Raw genomic sequence first — 17,795 nt, 5'->3', positions numbered from 1 at the left:
TGATCCACTGAATCAGTCGTAGTTCTCGCTCCTGATCCCGCTCATGTCCGTTAAGAGGGTGTGGAACCTGCATGCATCTTTAGTCAATGGAATATGCCTTGAATTTCCTCCGGCTATTCTCACATAACCTTGAGAATCCCAGTTTGCTTACATGCCCAGGGTTCCCACCACTCCCTTCGGGGATCAGGTGGTGAATCTGCAAGCACTGCCGATGGAGGAGGCAGACCCGGCCTTAGTGTTGCTGTGTCCCGTTCGTGCCATGCACATTACATGGACCGCACCCGGAACTCTGTGCAGCTTTTGTTTGCTTATGGGTCAGCAGATGGGGAATGCTGTCCTCGACCAGAGGTTGGCCCATTGGGTGGAAGTGCCTCGCCTCGGCTTCTGTGCCTAGGTGAGCTGTGTCCCCTAGGAGTCGAGTCCACTCTCTAAGAGTTCTCCTCCTAGGGGTGGTGCACAGCACCTCTCTAGCAGACATATGTAGCAGCTGCGGGCCGGGCAACATCCATCACTGCGCAAGATTCTCTTGCGTTGAGCCGTGTCCTCCCGTGTGTTGCTGGTAACTCAGGTAATTGGCGGGAGGACGGCTCTGTGTTGGCTTGCTATGCCATTGCACCCCTGGTGGGCCTGTTATCTGGCTTACGGGGCGTTGGGAAGGTTACATGTTGAGCTTCATTGGTCCTGACACACTTGCCTGTCAGCATCTGTTCCTCAACTATGTAACATGGTTCAGGATTGTGGCGTTTTCCAGAGGAGAACCCAAATACATCAGTTATGACTGAAGGGGAACGTCTCGGTTACATCTGTAACGCTCGTTCCCTGAAGGAGGCAACAGAGACGTTGCGTCCTCCTGCCACAATCCTGAACTGTGCTGAATGCCGGGATGCATCTCGGCTCCTCAGCATAAACCTGAAAGAGTGGATGCACGCCACCATCTTTTATACCCATATGTACGGGGGGAGTGGCTTGGCATGCAAATTCCACTAGCCAATTTTCATTGGCTTTTTCCAAATAGCTCAGAGGTGTTTGGGCCCCCAAGGGGAATCCCAAATACGTCAGTTATGACGTAATGTCTCCGTTCCCTCCTTTAGGGAACGAGGGTTACAGATGTAACTGAGATGATTTGATGATAAACCAATGTATTATTTATTTAAAACCAATGGTCCAATTTATCAAACAGCATTTGTTGTTTCCAGGGATGGACATGTATGGCAAGGAACAAAAAATCTTCTTTGGGGACTATGTATTGATCATCTTAGCTGAATAAATAAAACATTTTACAAGCAACTTGTGAATGTATATGCCTAAAATATTGAGATGTGAAAATAACTAAGGACCTTACTCAATTGTATGAGGAGAGTTATGATGAAATTTAAGGGTTAGTTCACCCAGAAATGAAAATTATGTCATTAAATACTCACCCTCATGTCATTTCAAACCAGTAAGATCTTCGTTCATCTTCGAAATACAAATTAAGATATTTTTGATGAAATCCAAGAGCTTTTTGATTCTCTATCGACAGCAAGGGTCCTACCACAGTTAAGGCACAGAAACGTAGTAAGGACTTCATTAAAAATAGCCAATGTGACATCAGTGGTATTTTTACGAAGCTATGAGAATGCGCAAAGAAAACAATAACTACTTCATTCAATGATTTCTTCTCTCCCAGGACAGTCATCCGCCATTATCTCTGTACCTTGAATAAAGTCGTTACTTTTGTTTTGTTTGCACACAAAAAGAATAAAAAGTATTCTTAACAATGTCCTTTTTAACCATGACCATGTTCCAAACGACACAAGGGTGAGTGATTTTTGGGTGAACTATCCCTTTAACAAGAACATCAAGACAGACTTTGAAAAGTGATTTACCTGCCCTATAGTGGCTTCAGTGATAGTATACAAAAAATTAATTAATTAATTAAAAAAAAAAAAAAAAAAGGGGGCAACCTTTTAACGTATACTGTCTGTTGTATTTAATTCAATCAGTTTAATTGGAAATCCTTCAGGAGCAATTTCTTAAATAAAATAAATTAATACTTAATGTAATTCCAAAAATAAATAAATTACATCATTTAAATGTACATGACTTGCTTTTAAACATAATGACTTACCATGAACAACAACAGAGTAGGATCCTCCACCACTACTTTTTTTGCTAGAGATCCACACATCATAAAGTCCAGAGTCTGTGGTTCTGGTGCTTGTGATGGTCAGAGATCCAGTCTGATTATCTAATTTCAGTCTGTCTCTGAATTTTTCATTACTATCATCACACCAAACATCTGTACAGATCTTTCTTTGATCTCCGGTTATTTCAGCGATAGGAATGTTATTAAAATACCAAATTATTTCTTTTTTTTTGATCCATACGACATTTTAAAGTAACTGAATCTCCTTCCCTCACAGACACTGACCCTCCATTTGTATCAACACTAGACAAATCTTAAGAAAAAAAAAATGAACAGTTAATTACGATCCAAACAAAACAAGCATACAAAACACATTCATGTTCGTTGTTCGTTTTAACGATAAATAAATGATCAAGTAAAATACAGATATTATATTAGTTTGTCGAATATAAACTAAACTACGTCACGTTCCTATTTATCGTTGACCTGCAGAAAAAAATTAAAATGTCTTACCATACGCCAGTAAATACATGAACAATGACAGCAAATTTGAGACATGCTTCATTTTTCACAACTTTACCAAAAATCACTACAGATTAAGTCCAGTGCTCCGTCATCCCTGATTCAGCAGTTAAAGCTTCCGGAGCTTTTAGCGACCATGGCGACATAGTGATGTTTTAGCTGCATACGAAACAAAAATTCTGCCATTTTATAGCTTATATATAATTGCCTTTGCTTTTGATTTCTGCATTTGCTAGAACTCAAAGGAAGCTGGTGAAGGCAAAGAGTGAAACCAATACAGCAATTTACCATGTCCACCATGACTCATGATGAGCAATAGGAAAAACGTTTGCCACTTGAAGGAAACAAGGAAATAAATAAATAAATAATAACACGTTACAATATATCCACTAATATTCCTACTTTAAAATCTGTACGAATAGGAGTCCGATATCACATCGTCACCTATATTTCATAAATACATATGTGTGTATAATACAAGTAGTATTATAATAGAATTACTCTTGTGTCTAAACTATGAATTCACCATTTCAAGAATCCAGCTATTATGAGTCAATATTTTTTTTTAATGTCATTTATCAAATAAACATACAAAGAGCATTTTATTTATTTTATTTATTTACGTATGCATGTTTCAGAAAGACAACACTGTTATACAGGCTCAACTTTAAAGCACTTTTTTTAACATTCGCTGACACAAAGTTAAAGGAAAGGCACATGATTTGCCTTTTTTACCCACAAAATAAAAGCTCTTTAAATACACATCATTAACATTCAAACAGTTTACCAAAATCACTGAAACATTTGTGTTGGTGAAACATCCATGTCCAGTTCTTATTGATTTGAGCAATGGTAACACCCGTATATTACACACTAAGCCCCCCAGGTGAAGGCAAATATATATCACACAGTGATAATGTAATGCATAGTATCACAATAAACATGTTTTGTGAACAGGATGTTCACCTTTAAAGCCCCACAGGTGATAATCTTCCTTCTCACTCACTACTTTATAAAATATCACAGCTTTTAAAATATCACAAAATGTTTCAGGCAAGATGACACTACAACTCCATTGTAATTCACAAAAAAGTACAAATCAAAAGTACCACTGACTTGTACTGTGCCGAGCACTTCAATCCTGGTTATTCAAAAGCTTACGTTTCACACTACACAGTCCTTAACCAAAGGTTAGCGTACTTATTTGCATAGTTAAGGTGTCAGCGACATTGATTGGACGAACGCACTATGCAACTTGTGTACATCTCACCTAGCATTGCACATAATCGCATGGATATTGTGCTTTACTACAAAGTTTTTCCTAATTTCCTGGATTTTTAATACAAATTTTCCAATCAAATTATATGTGTATATGAGGTACGTGACTGCTAAACAACTAACTGTAACATTCTAACATTCTATGATAATATGTAATAACAGTGAGATGTCAATACAACAAATAACATAACCAGTAATTGCAACTACACTATGTGAAAGGCACTTGTGTCTTGCAGTACAAGACCTTGTAGGATTGTATGTGACCATACAGATACATTCCTTGTCATTATAGCTATTTTGGTGAGGTATAAAATAATAAATAATGCCATGGTGGTGTTTCAGTGTTTCAGTCTCAGTCTTTTAATGGGGCGTGCCTTTAAGACCTAGCCTGTAAGAAAAGAGAAGAGAAGGTAAAATAAATTAACCAGATAACCAGAACCACACACACACACACACACACACACACAAAACCCCTAAAGATCAGAACTGGGTTTTTGAGGAATTTAAGTTTATATTACCTGAGTGAGAGTTTGCTCCGTACCACTGCCTGTTTGACAAATAATGACCAACTCAGTTACAGACTTTGGCACATTAGAATGAAACTTATTTTTCACATCTCAAATCTATTATTTCCATCTTGTTTAATCAGCTGTACATAATACTCACTTTGCTCTTGCGTAAGACAGCAAATCACACCAGCAGCTGCAGCCATGAGCAGAATAAATACAGCACATATTCCTGCTACACCAGCTGGAGACAGACCTGAACCTGTACCGATAGAAGAGAGACAGTCATATCAATTTCATTGCTATTTCTGACTGATATGTACACCTTCCTGCTTTGTTGTAAGGTACAGATTTAACTGGGATATGGTGGTTTTAGAAGAACAGGAACTAAAACAACATCAGTGCTTAAAGGAAAACTTTTTGCATTGTGTATTTTGTGCATTGTGCAGGTTAACAACATTCATTACAATGTTAGTCCAAACAGTCCTCAATAAATGTACTTTATATTATAGTACTTGAAGGATACTCACCAGTGACAGTAACACTAAAACTTCTAATCCTTTTAATACTGAAGCTGCTGCTGATGATCTGTAGTTGATAAACTCCAGAGTCTGATGAGTTTGATGTTTGTGACAGTCAGAAAACCAGTCTGATTAACCTCCAGTCTGTCTTCAAATCTCCCATCACCCTCTTTACACTGAACACCTGTGCAGGTCTTATTGGGATCTTCACTGACTTCAGCAATGCGGACATCATTAAAAAGCCACGTGATGGAATCATCTGGGTTGTTTGTTACACCAGGATCTAAAGTGACAGATTCTCCCTCCTGCACTGACTTCACATCATCTTGTTCGGTGGCAGGAGCATCTGAAACACAAACCAGCAGCTGCTGGAGGATCTTTTTGCTGAGAACAGCAAACTACACAACATGTGAAAATAAGAAAACAAGTACATTTTTGGGTGAACTAACCCTTTGAACCCTAAGTCTTAAATGACTCACCATGAACAGCAAGACTGAAGACCCTTTCATGGTTGCGGTTGTTGATCTGTAGATGATAAACTCCAGAGTCTGTGGTGTTGATGTTTGTGATGGTCAGAGATCCAGTCTCATGATCCAGCTTCAGTCTGTCACTGAATCTCTCAGGACACTCAGCATCTGTACAGATCTTACTGTGGTTTCCAGTGATCAGAGCGATACGAACATCATTAAAATACCACATAATTCTGTCTTCTTGTTTTGTTTTAACATCAGTGTTTAGGGTGACTGAATCACCCTCCATCACTGACACTTTGTCTGTATCAACAACAGATGCACCTGAAGAAGAAATGAGCAAATAATTATAAGCCATGTTTGGGATAGTGGGATGTAATCACACAACAGGAAAGTGCTGTGAAAATGTTCTTCTACAAATCATAAAGACTGTGGGTAAAGAAATATGTCTGGATTTATAATGTACCACATTTAAAAGCAAAAGAACATCATTTATTTACATTTGCACATTTACTAGGCTATTGATGAAATAATTCACTTAGGAGACTGGCAATTATCTTAATGTTATTTATAATGGACCTTTCTCACATTTCTGGGTTTCTCATAGCGGAAGTCGTCATAGTTGGGTAAAATCAGAAAGCAGTGAATGGGAGTGTACCACAAATATTTTATTATTATTATTTGCATTCCCATTTGCTCAAATAACGAAAGGAAAACTCCACGATAGTGTTTTCATGACTTGCAAAGGAAAAAGTAGAAAGAGACTGATATCGGCAGTCAGAAGAGGGACTTCAAGACTTGAAACACCCTCGCATTAGCGCTTTTTTTTTTTTTTTTTTTTTTGACTTGATGAAAATGATATAATACAAAGTATTGTGTTATGAAATTTACCTTTTTTTTTTTAATCAAAATCTGAAAACAGTTCAAGAATTTATGATGATGATGATCGTTAAAACACGTCATCACAGTCTTGTAAAAAGGGTCCATTTAATCAGGGCTCAAAAACACTATTTCACATATTAATTCAAAACAATGTGCTAATGTGCTTGTGTTCAAATTCAAACTTCAAATGTACAGATTGTCTTTCAAGTATTAACAGTGTCTTTGATGTTGCATGGATTTAGCCTACCTGCCCCATTCATATGAATAGTAAATTAGATTTTAATGTTCTTTCAAACAGAGTTGTTATAATACACACAGGCGGTAAAATTTATGTACGTGAAACCCTGCCACAACCTTTCGATGTGACAATTTTTTTTTTTTTCTCGAGTCATAGTTAACCATGGTTTTACTACAAAAATAAAAATAAAATACTGTGGTAAAACCATGGCAACCTCAAATTAACCATGGTTTTGCTGTGCTAACCATAGTTTAACTATGGTATTTGTAGTAACTTTTACTATAGTTGAACTATGGTATTTGTACTTTTACTATAGTAAAAACCTGTTTGTTTCCACACCCAAAATACAATAACAATGCATTAACATAAAATGCATTAAAAATAATAATAATAAAAAAAAAACGCTTACCATGCAAACGCAAAATGCATAGTGTGAGAAAAACACCTAACATAATTTTCAACCACGTTTTCGAAAATAAGTCTAGATTGCGTGGAAACAACCATGAAAGTGTAAACCCATGTGAAAATCCGTAAAACAAAACATCAACAATACAAGAAAGTTTGAAGAAGAAGCAGAAGAAGAAGAAGAAAAAGAAAAAGAAAAAAGAAAAAGAAGAACGAAAAAGAAAGAAACGTGCGACTTTAGCTTCGGCTTCGCCCCACTTAAAACTAGTGATTGTTATTAGAACGTGCACTCCAGCTCGTACAGGCGCTTCTCTTCTTCTTTAGCGTTTTGGCGTTTCCACCACAGGCACATACCGCCACCTTCTTGCAAGGATGATAGTTACGTCTCTATTCTTTATTTCTGGTTCACAAGTTGCTGTGTTTCTGGCTGCTGCGTGTTCAGCTCCCATGCCAAAAAATCTGCCTAAAGTGTAGCAGCAGTTTAGTTCAATCAACCATTTGTGTGTTTGTGTGTTGTAAAATGATGATTTGTTCCGTCAAGTTTATTAATGATCCATGACAATTAATCATGTCTGACCTGTGACTATTTTATGTTTTTTGATGGTTTTAATTTTAGTTGAACAGCTGTTCTGTATGAAGTGGATCAACTGTCAGGTTCATTAAAGCAGGAAGAACCCAACAGATCAAACAAAGTTTCTAAAGCCCATGCAAATCAGACCACCCAACAGATTTCAATGTTTGATGCAAATAAGAGCTGCTTCAGTGTGATGCAAGATATGTCTTGTCTTGCTTCACTCTTGTACATATTCAACACAGTTAGGCTAGTGTCAGTGTTACATGATGAAACAATGTGCACAATTTGTTGTGCTATTAAAGTGTATTAAATGTTTTAATAAGAGCCAGAAGTATTTATATATGACTATATAACATGCAGGTGATATGTGTGCACTGGGAGGATTCACAACACGTTGAGTGTTTTCAGCGGATAGTCTTGTTAGATCAGAACTGGTAAAGAAAATGTTTTACAGGCTTATTTTGTTCTGTTTGTGCATGAGGCATCTGATTGGTAAGTTATAAAAGCATTTGATGCCATTTGATTTTATTTTTTTTTTTTTTTTCAGAACATCAACTACTACTGCTGTTCAATTTGAGGATTTGCATTTGCTTTTCTTTTCAGATCAATCAAATAAAACTGATTGTAAAAATGTTTTTATATTTGGGCTTTGTTTCTGTTTTAATTGTGCATTTCTGCTGCTGTTCTTCAGTTTAAATAAGAACCTTAATCTGTATTAAAATCTTTTCATGTTCTCCAGATGGGTTTGGTTCACAGACAAATGAAATACATTCTGTGATGGAGGGAGATTCTGTAACTTTACAAACTGATGCTACTGAAATGTGTGACGATGAAGACATACTGTGGTATTTTGGAGCCGAAAAATCTTTCGTTGCTAAAATCAACAGAGAATGTAAAACCTCCAGCACATATGATAATATTACTGATGTGAGATTTCAGAGACAGACTGAAGCTGGATAATCAAACTGGATCTCTGATCATCACAAACATCACAACTCAACATGCTGGATGTTATGAACTACAGATAAGTGGAGCAAAACTGACATCAAAAACATTCAATGCTTCTGTTTATGGTGAGTATGGTGATCCTTTGTCTTGCACTTCATATTCTTGTTCATATTCATTTTCTTGTTTTATTTTTCTGCAACTAGTTGCATTAAATGATTTCACTGTGTGAGATGACAAATACACTCACTAACTATATTAGATTTATCTGTATTTGTTTATTTTATCATGTTTTCAGCTCGCCTGCCTGTTCCTGTCATCAGCAGTAACTCTTCACAATGTTCTTCATCATTACACCAGAATTGTTCATTGGTGTGTTCAGTGGTGAATGTGAGTCATGTGAGTCTCTCCTGGTACAAAGGAAACAGTTTATTGTCCAGCATCAGTGTGTCTGATCTCAGCATCAGTCTCTCTCTACCTCTGGAGGTGGAATATCAGGATAAAAACACCTACAGCTGTGTGATCAACAATCCCATCAGCAACAAGACCAGTCATCTGGACATTAGTGAACTCTGTCAAACATGTGCAGGTACAGCAGCGGATATCTCTGTTTTTTTTTTTTTTTACTGACTAGTGGTCTCTGTATTTTGTTGTAGATCAGGGGCTGTATATATAAAGCAGCTCAGAGTAAAATTGTAGTCTTAACTGTGTTAAAATTCTAAGAATGATGTATTTTTATTATTTTTCTAAGACATAAGAATAAGAGTGATTCATAAAGTTTCCTGTTAAGTGTTAAGACTAGGTCTCAGCTCCTGAATTATTTAAGAGAGCTGGAGACATCTCCTAACCTAGTTAGAGGTATAACAAGATGGCAGCAAAGAGGAGATGACACACACTTTCCAATGAACATATGACATATTGGTGTTATATGATGATATGGAATTGATAACATGATACAAACTTGATCATCAAGCATTTTTTTTTTAACCTAAAGTTAATAACTTATTTCACTCTTCAAATCAATGCTCTAACTGCAGAAATAAAAGTAGTAATTATGTTTTGTCGCTAAAAAATGGTAAAAATGCAGCAATGCACCAGTGATGACATATTGTGACACTAACCCCACCAAACACAACAGTGGCCAAAAGTGATGTGTGGAGGGTTTTCATGACCTCACATTTCACTTAAACCCTCAAAATATGAAAGAAAGAAAGAAAGAAAAAAAAAAAAAAAAAAAAAAAAAAAAACACACACAGATTAGTTTTGCTAAGTGCTTTCAATTTAAGTTGCTAAATGTAGCTGATGAGGATGAGGTCATAATGTTGAGTTTACTGATCTGTATATATATAAATATATCAGTAGTGTTGTAATCTAAATAAGGTTTGTCCAAGAAATTGATTTTGTTGCTAGGTTTTTGAATAAAGTCTCAGAAAAGGTGAGGAGGTCACTAAACACTTATCATTAAATTGGCACACTGACTTTGACTACAACATAATCAGTTATTAATATTTTGTTAATCCTCTCTTGTTTTTATGACCGCACAATTTGGCATGTTTGACTGCATTATTATCAGAAATAAAACAATTGACACCAAATATGCAATATGCTTACAAATTTAGTAACACTTTTTAGTAACCTTTTTTTTTTTTTTTTTTTTTGCTCTTGGCCACTATGGCAGTTCATTGACTTTCCAACTGACCGTCAAACCATGCTGCAAAAACAAGACACTTTTATGTGGATTGTGGGCTATTGGAGCGGTTTATGATCATGTTCACGTCATTGCTCCAACTGTAAACGAAGAGACACACCAATAGAAAATGATTTCAAAACATTAGTAATAATTTGTGATATTTTTGCACAATGCAAAGCATTTTTTAATACATTGAAATATAAAATAGTGTCTTAATTAAATGATTTTATTGTAGTAACATCAAATGATTGGTGTTTTTCCTGCCGAGAGTTCACATGAGCAGGCTCACTATTGGCTGTTTCAGAGGTCAAGGGTGGCAATTTTGGGTTGACACTGTAGTCGTTATGCTGCCTTCACATCATGTCGTAATTCCCGTAATTCTGAGATGACAACACGTGACATTTTACTCATAGCTTTCTATGTTGTTGGACTCAGAGGTAGCGCCTAAGTAGTGTGAAAATAAACCTGGCAGTGGTCACGTGGTATATCTTTCACTGTTCCAAGTTGTAACTCAGAACATTTCGATTTTACAAGTTGTAATTACAAGTTCAGGAGCACGTGAGAGCCTTGGCGTTGATAATGTTCTCATAGAAACACATATTGCAGATAGAGTAGAATGTCACGTTTTTTCATCTCAGAATTACGACATGGCATGAATGCAGCTTTTGTTCACAACACTTAAGTGTCACCTCAGTTAACACTTAAGAATCAGTCTTAGACTTTACTGAAAGTTGCTTTTTGCTTCTTTATAAAAGTCTCCTACTCTTAGAAAAGTACTACTTTTTACAAAGTAAGACTACTTTTAAGAAATTTTTGACACTTAAGTCAAAGTTTATTACTTTGTTCAAGAGCATTTCTGAGAAGTTTTATACATACGTATTCACAAAACATTTTATCCTACCACTAAGAGTTCTCCTAAATAGCAGTAAAAGTTTTTAGCTAAGAGTTTTCTCTGGATGGATGCCCATTTCCCACAAGTTGATATGATTCTTTAGGATCTTAATGAAAACTTCACAATATGCTTTCGTTAAAAAATTATCAATGGTAGAGTAAAACAACACCATTTTTACCTTGTCAGAATGAGCTCTGCAAAAATCAACCCATTTTGATAAATTGTTCATATGTGCTGTTATGGCATACATCACTTCCAGAGAAAACTACTGCTACTTTCAGGGAGCTCTCATCAGCAACTTCAACTTTGACTTCCACTGGGCAGCTTTTCTCTATATCCGTGTCAGACGTCTGTAATATGAAAAAAAAAGAAAACATTTACAAATTAATAGATAAAGGCTATGTTTGGAATATCTTAACTCTACATCTGTCATAGAATTTCCTTTACTTTCAACTATCCTTTGCTTTATGTCTTTATGACTTTGTTCCCTGTTTATTAGGTGACATTCCATATATTAAGATCACAAATGTCTTGTAACAGCCAAACTCCAAAATAAATGAATGTGAGTTAGAACATTAAGCCCTTCAGAGATAAGTTACAGGCTATGTATTAAAAAGGTGAATTACTGTTCCCATGAATGCTAACACAGATTACATTACAGTAATTATATTAAAACAACAAAGAAGATGTTTTTTTCTACAGTAGCCATGTAAACATTTTTTAAGATATATTCCTTACATTACAATTCATATGCAGTGGATAAATGGCTTGCTTCAGACATGCTTAAGTATTTACTTAATTGTATTTGCCATTGTATTCAGAGTTTATTATTTGTTACGTTTAATAGAATAAGTATGGGTAAACTTTTCACTTACGGAAGCACAATTTGAATCCAATTTCTCTGTTACAGGACTACAGATTACATCACTTTCAGCCTTTATGTCCTGCACATCCTGGAAAGACAGAGAGGGTGGGGTCATTTCTCAAACAAAGTCTGTGTTGCACACCAAATGGCAAGCAAATTAAAGATAAAAAGTCACCAGATTGAAAGATGGACATTCAGGCTCTTCTTTGCAGCATGGAGGCAAATGACCGTCCTAAGTATTTGAAAGTAGTTGAAAAAAACAATTCACTGGGTATATAATTTCCACAAAAATGCAAAGAATTGCACAGGCAATAACAATTACATTTGGCATTAATGGTTAAACATAATGATATGAGAAGCAAAACCCCAGAAAGGATACTCACACTACAATCAACAGCTATGATAATATCAGCGAATAAATATTACTGAAAGGTTACTATCAGTATTCCTTTATGTTAACTTGGATAGTCTTGTGTTTTTTTTTTTTTTTTTTTTTTTTTTTTTTTTTCAAAAGGAAAATAACTTTGGACAGAAATGGTGAAATCAAGCAAACTAACAAGAACTGCAATGTAATGGGTATTGGTGAAATGTCTAAAGTAACAACTTCATTATTTTCCGAAAATTGGAAGGTTTGTAATTGTTAGAAAAATCTCCAAAGTAAAATTCCTGTCAAATTAATGACTAACAATAGCTTCAATTTTACCTTGAATTTAAATAGGCATGCCTGAATAATTTTAATGCAATTTATGAATGTATTTGGCACTTGCAAATCTTTACAGATGTTGCTCCAAAACCCATCAGGGTTGCGAACTTTGTACTCCTTTATATTAGTTGCAGATCCAGCAAATTTTGTAATAGCTAATGCCATTTCTTCCAGAGTTTTAGAAGTCCTCCGTCCCTTTGAAAAGGAAAATAAATAAATAAATAAATAAATAAATAAATAAATACATACATACATACATACATAAATAATTGAAAGACACTGTGCTTTTAGGCAATATATCATGCTCCATCAGAAAAGGGTGTTTCATAAATATGTTATGTGCATGTGTAATACAATAATTTCATACAGGGAAATGCAATGTTTGTAAAGTGGGTTTTCTGTAACACTTGCCTTTCCAAATGTTTTGAAAGTGCTGACTCTGAAATCAAAATACACTGAAAATTAAATTGTATCCACATGGCAATGCATCACCATGTCTCACATAACCCTGCTCTGGATCTCTCTCTCCAACTGCCTGTCAACGTTTCTGCTGAACTGAAAAGTATTATGCCATAATAACGTATTTACTGTTATTTAAAGTGTCATTGTTCAACATTGGTAGCCACAGAGTATGATTTGGACAAAAACAATACATTAGGACCAAACTATGAAAAGTTGTATTTAATACAAAAAATCTATATATTATAAATATTGTGTAATCATTCTGTAATCATGGATATTGAAAATGTTTTGGATTATGCAGTGTCATATCTTCTGAATAGCTACTAAAACTGTGCGAAAGTGGCTTTGTATCAAATCAGATTTACTGCACAAATCACAGCAGCCAGTCATTGTCCTATTTGGACACTTCACCTGTATATCATGTCACAGCATTTTTGATTGTTTGGTTGAATGGATGCTGACCTGTTTGTACTCATCCTGGGATTCAAATCAGGATAAAACCTGCACAAGCATGAATACCTTTAAAAAATAATAATAATCATAATTTAAAAAACAAGACCATGTAAATCCACATATTCCTGCATAAATAAACCCACGGCCTACACTTGTAAGTTGATAAAGACATAATTTATAAATATTTTGGAAAGATGCAAAAGTACATTTTGGGTATATTTGGGTCTCTCTCCCTTTTCACATAGGTAGCACACGTCACTAATTATTTCTTGTTTCTGTAAGCTCTATATAGCAGATCAAGCAGCAGTATATTCACAAATAGGACTCACCAGCTGTGAGCTGAAGCTTTCCTTTCCAGTCTTGTGGCTGTCTGGTCTGCAAGTACCTTCAAGCTTTTGGAGATGGTATTGAGTAAAGGCGGTCTATGTTGTCTCATCTCAAAAATGTAAGTCAGTGACACTAGGACACTGTTTGAATAAATTTCTGCAAAAACATCCGAGCAGTAGCATTGTAGAAAACATCAGCTAATCTAATTTCTTAATTGAAAAAAGTTATTTTCAAAGAGTCATGATCATTCTGAGGAATAACTATTATAAAATTTCACGTGAACTTATAACTTATAATTGTGTCTTACTGTGTAGACAAAATAACCAATGAGGAATGCAAGTCTGACCTTGCTCCTATCTTTTTGGTAAGAAGTCATAACAGTGCACCAGGAAAGTGGGATATAAGCCATTCTTTCCTCAGTTGTGAGTGAGTGAGTTTTGTCTGGCCATTTGTTTAACCTTGGCTACTTCTCATCTCACTCTTGAGTGCAAAGCAGCATTCATTAAAATACATCTTGATCATTTCCACAGAGTTTTGGCTAGAGTGAGTGCACTTGCAGTGAGTTTTTAAACTTGCTATTATTAGTCTGGCCATTTGTTTAACCTTGGCTACTTCTCTGGCCCAGCTCTGGGCCAAATGCAGCAAAGAATTACGGCCCTTGAGTGGCCAAGATCTGGACTACAGATATGAGCCACACATGAGCCATAACTGGACCAAATCTCAGCCAAATAGTAACTTATAACCAGCCCTGACCTGAGCTGAACAAGGTTTAATAGTGCTAAGCAACCGTTTAATCAATGTTAAAAGTAGTTGATTTGTCAGTGTTAAGGACATTGAATCAATATAACTTTTGCTCCCGCTATTAATGTAAAAAAAAAAAAAAAAAAAAAAAACACCATTGTTGTGATCATTGTTTGCTTTAGTTGGGCTCTTGACTCTTTGTACTTTAATGTTGATGATGTACTTTGTCTTTTGTAACATTGTTTGAGATAATGAAAGCTAAGATCCACTGCAATCAGCTGGTGGTGGCTGTAATCATTGTGAAGTGATATAAATAAATAATTGCTCACAATGTGTGTCTGTAACGTGAGATTAAAGCAGATGTACAGCTATTTCACTTTTACAAAAAGTGAAGAAAACACACAAAAAAAGCAATTTAAAGCACTGAATCAACTAGACATCAAGAATCAGCGTATGAAAGTCGACAATGGTGACAATCAGCAAAATAAAATTCTATGTAGAAATTGCATGCTGGGTATCAAGAGAGTAAAAACTCATTCATGATTACCAGCATGCATTGCAGTTGATTTGTTTATCTGAATTAGTCTGATGATTGTCACCATTGTTGAGGTTTGTATGTTGAGTGTTGATGTCTAAACCTTTCTGTGTATTGCCACAGATTTTTTAAATTTGTGAAATAGAATCATCAGTAATAAAAGACAAAATTATGTCATGTTTCTCAACTTTATTGCCACTTGACAAAAGTCATCTACTTCAAATTTATTTTAATACATCTCATTTTAATAGCATAAGTGTTTGCATTGAAACACTATTATAGCACAGAAAAAGAACTGACTTAATGAAATGCAAATATCAAGAACCCAACTAAAGCAATCACCGATCACAGTAATGTTGGTTTGTTGAAATGTCAACATTTTTGTTAACATTAATTGATTTACAGTTTTTTTTTTTCAGTTGCTAACAAGCATTTACCAATACTTGAAGTACTTTTTCTAAACTCTTAACACAGCAACACACCTACATCACACAATTAGCCAAATAGTTCATTTTCTGGCCAATACCATATTTTGTTAAACAAATACAAACTCTACATTTCAAAATGCTGAATACCTTTTTTCTACATATACCAACTCTATCAAAACACAGCTAACCCGATTCAAAAATGAGTCATTTGATCAAAACACTACCACTAGTTTCTGTCCAACAGAAACATATAGTCAATCATAGCACAGTGACTGTCAAAATACTAACAGTTGATGGCTTTACAAAAACTGCATTGGTTGTCATGTTTCAGTTCTACCCAAATATAACAGACAATATTTAAATCTATTGTTTTTTGTTGTTGTTGTTGTTGGTTTGTTTTGTTTTTGTTTTGTTTTTTTGTTTGTTTTTTTGTAATTTGATTTTACCCTAAACTGAAACCCATTTTACATTTGTAGGTGTTGAATGTGTTCTTTCTTGGATGATGCCCTATGATAGCTGATGCCAGTGATCAACAAAAATTCCAACATACGTGGCCTTTGTTTACTATGCAAGCTTGTATCCGTCACAGAAAAAAAAAAAAAAAAAAAGAAGAAAATACGATAATTATGACCATTTTTATCTCACAATTCGGACGTATATTCTTGGAATTCCAAGTTTACATCCTGCAATTCAGACTTTATCAGAATTGTGACAATTCCCCTGTACCCTTTATATTCCATGGCAGACATAAGCTTTCGTAGGTTCCACATGTGTAAGGGGAAAAAAACAAACGTAAAAATGCACAGTCCAGCACACTTACTCCTCTCCCCTACCTTTTCTTCTCCCCTTTTCTGATCCAACTACTCATCTACCTCCCACAACTATTTCTCTCCCTCTCCCAGACATTATTTTTTCTCTCCTTGATTCTTTGTGTTGTTCTGCATCCACAAAACCAAGTCAAAGTGGTCTATTTATGTTGATGTAATGGAAAGAGCTTCAACACCTGTTTATTCCTCCAAATGAGAATGGAATCAGCTATTTCTAAATATTTCATTGATCTGTTACTTAAAAAATGCTTATTAGTTGTTAAAATATTTTACATAGAAATATTTTTCAATACTTTTGAGCTCCTCTTGTTGCAGAAGTAGAAGCTTTATACTGTATTTAAGGTTTGGAACATTAGATCTTCATTCCTGACATGCTGTGTTTAAGCATTTGCAAATAAGACTAAAAAGATCCATGATTTTGGTTTTGGGTAAGCTTGTATGAAAAGAAATTGTATGCATTTTAGAAATGTGGTAATTGACTGTATATTGTGTGAAAACAACACAAATTGTGTTAATGGTATGGTCACAACAGATGGATGTTGTGCTTATTGTGTTTAGAGTTTTGAAAATGTGACTACAGATGGGACAAAAGGATGTTAGCAACTGAAAAAAAAAAAAAAAAAAAAAAAAAAAAAAACTGCAATGCCATTAACATTGACAAAGGAACTATTTCTAAAATTGATTCAATGGTTTCCACCTGCTCTTTTGCTATCTGGGACCCAATCTCAGTCTTCAGTAAACCACACAGAGTCCAGTCTTTAACCAGTGAAGGATCCTTAGATCCTTAAATTATTGTGTTGTGTTTACATTTTATGTTTTTTTTTTAAATGTCATTTATAATCATTTATTTACATAATCATTTAATAATCATTTTATAATCATTAGTCATTCACATATTTCAAATTTAATTATTTATTTTATTATTTAAGTATTTAATATTTATTCATATATATTGTTCATTTATATTATTCATTTATAAGTCTTTATATTTTATTTTTCTTATTATTTTCCTTGCTTATGCATTTTCATTATTGTTCAGTTCCATGATTGTGGGGTTTCATGAATTGTTTGGTCTAAGAAATAGATAACGGGGATGTTTATGGAAATTCAAGGTTTATGGGATGTTGAATCCGTTTGATAAATCATTGTTCTTTGAGCTGTACTCCTCAGATTAAGTTTGAACATTGAAACATGCACAACTAAAACTGTTCAATAAAATCTGTTATACCTTTTTACCATCATCACTTCGTCTCCTGCTTCTGCTCATCTCTGGCTTCCATCAGTCAACTTCATAACTGACAGAAACCTGAACAAGCCCTGAGGCATCAGTGGTTTTGCAAGTGTTAGCATGGGGTTATGTAATACAAGCACTTCATTGGTTGGATGAGGGATTTTGTTACATT

At 35.0% G+C, this 17,795-nt stretch overlaps 1 long non-coding RNA gene across 2 annotated transcripts; it reads right to left on the bottom strand.

The window, feature by feature from the left end:
* Positions 1-3,259: 3,259 nt before the first annotated feature.
* On the bottom strand, positions 3,260-7,255 carry LOC127160426 (uncharacterized). Of its 2 annotated transcripts, none has more exons than XR_007826746.1 (6): positions 6,955-7,255; positions 5,435-5,749; positions 4,965-5,320; positions 4,595-4,696; positions 4,447-4,475; positions 3,260-4,316 (listed from the first exon to the last, which is right to left on the bottom strand). It is a non-coding gene; the product is annotated as an uncharacterized LOC127160426 (long non-coding RNA). The 2 variants fall into 2 exon arrangements; XR_007826745.1 differs by having other exon boundaries at positions 4,965-5,301.
* Between the last annotated feature and the right edge of the window lie 10,540 nt (positions 7,256-17,795).

Source organism: Labeo rohita, unplaced genomic scaffold, assembly GCF_022985175.1.
Source record: "Labeo rohita strain BAU-BD-2019 unplaced genomic scaffold, IGBB_LRoh.1.0 scaffold_348, whole genome shotgun sequence".
Classification (NCBI taxonomy): Eukaryota; Metazoa; Chordata; class Actinopteri; order Cypriniformes; family Cyprinidae; genus Labeo; species Labeo rohita.
This window is presented reverse-complemented; position numbering and strand designations above follow the sequence as displayed.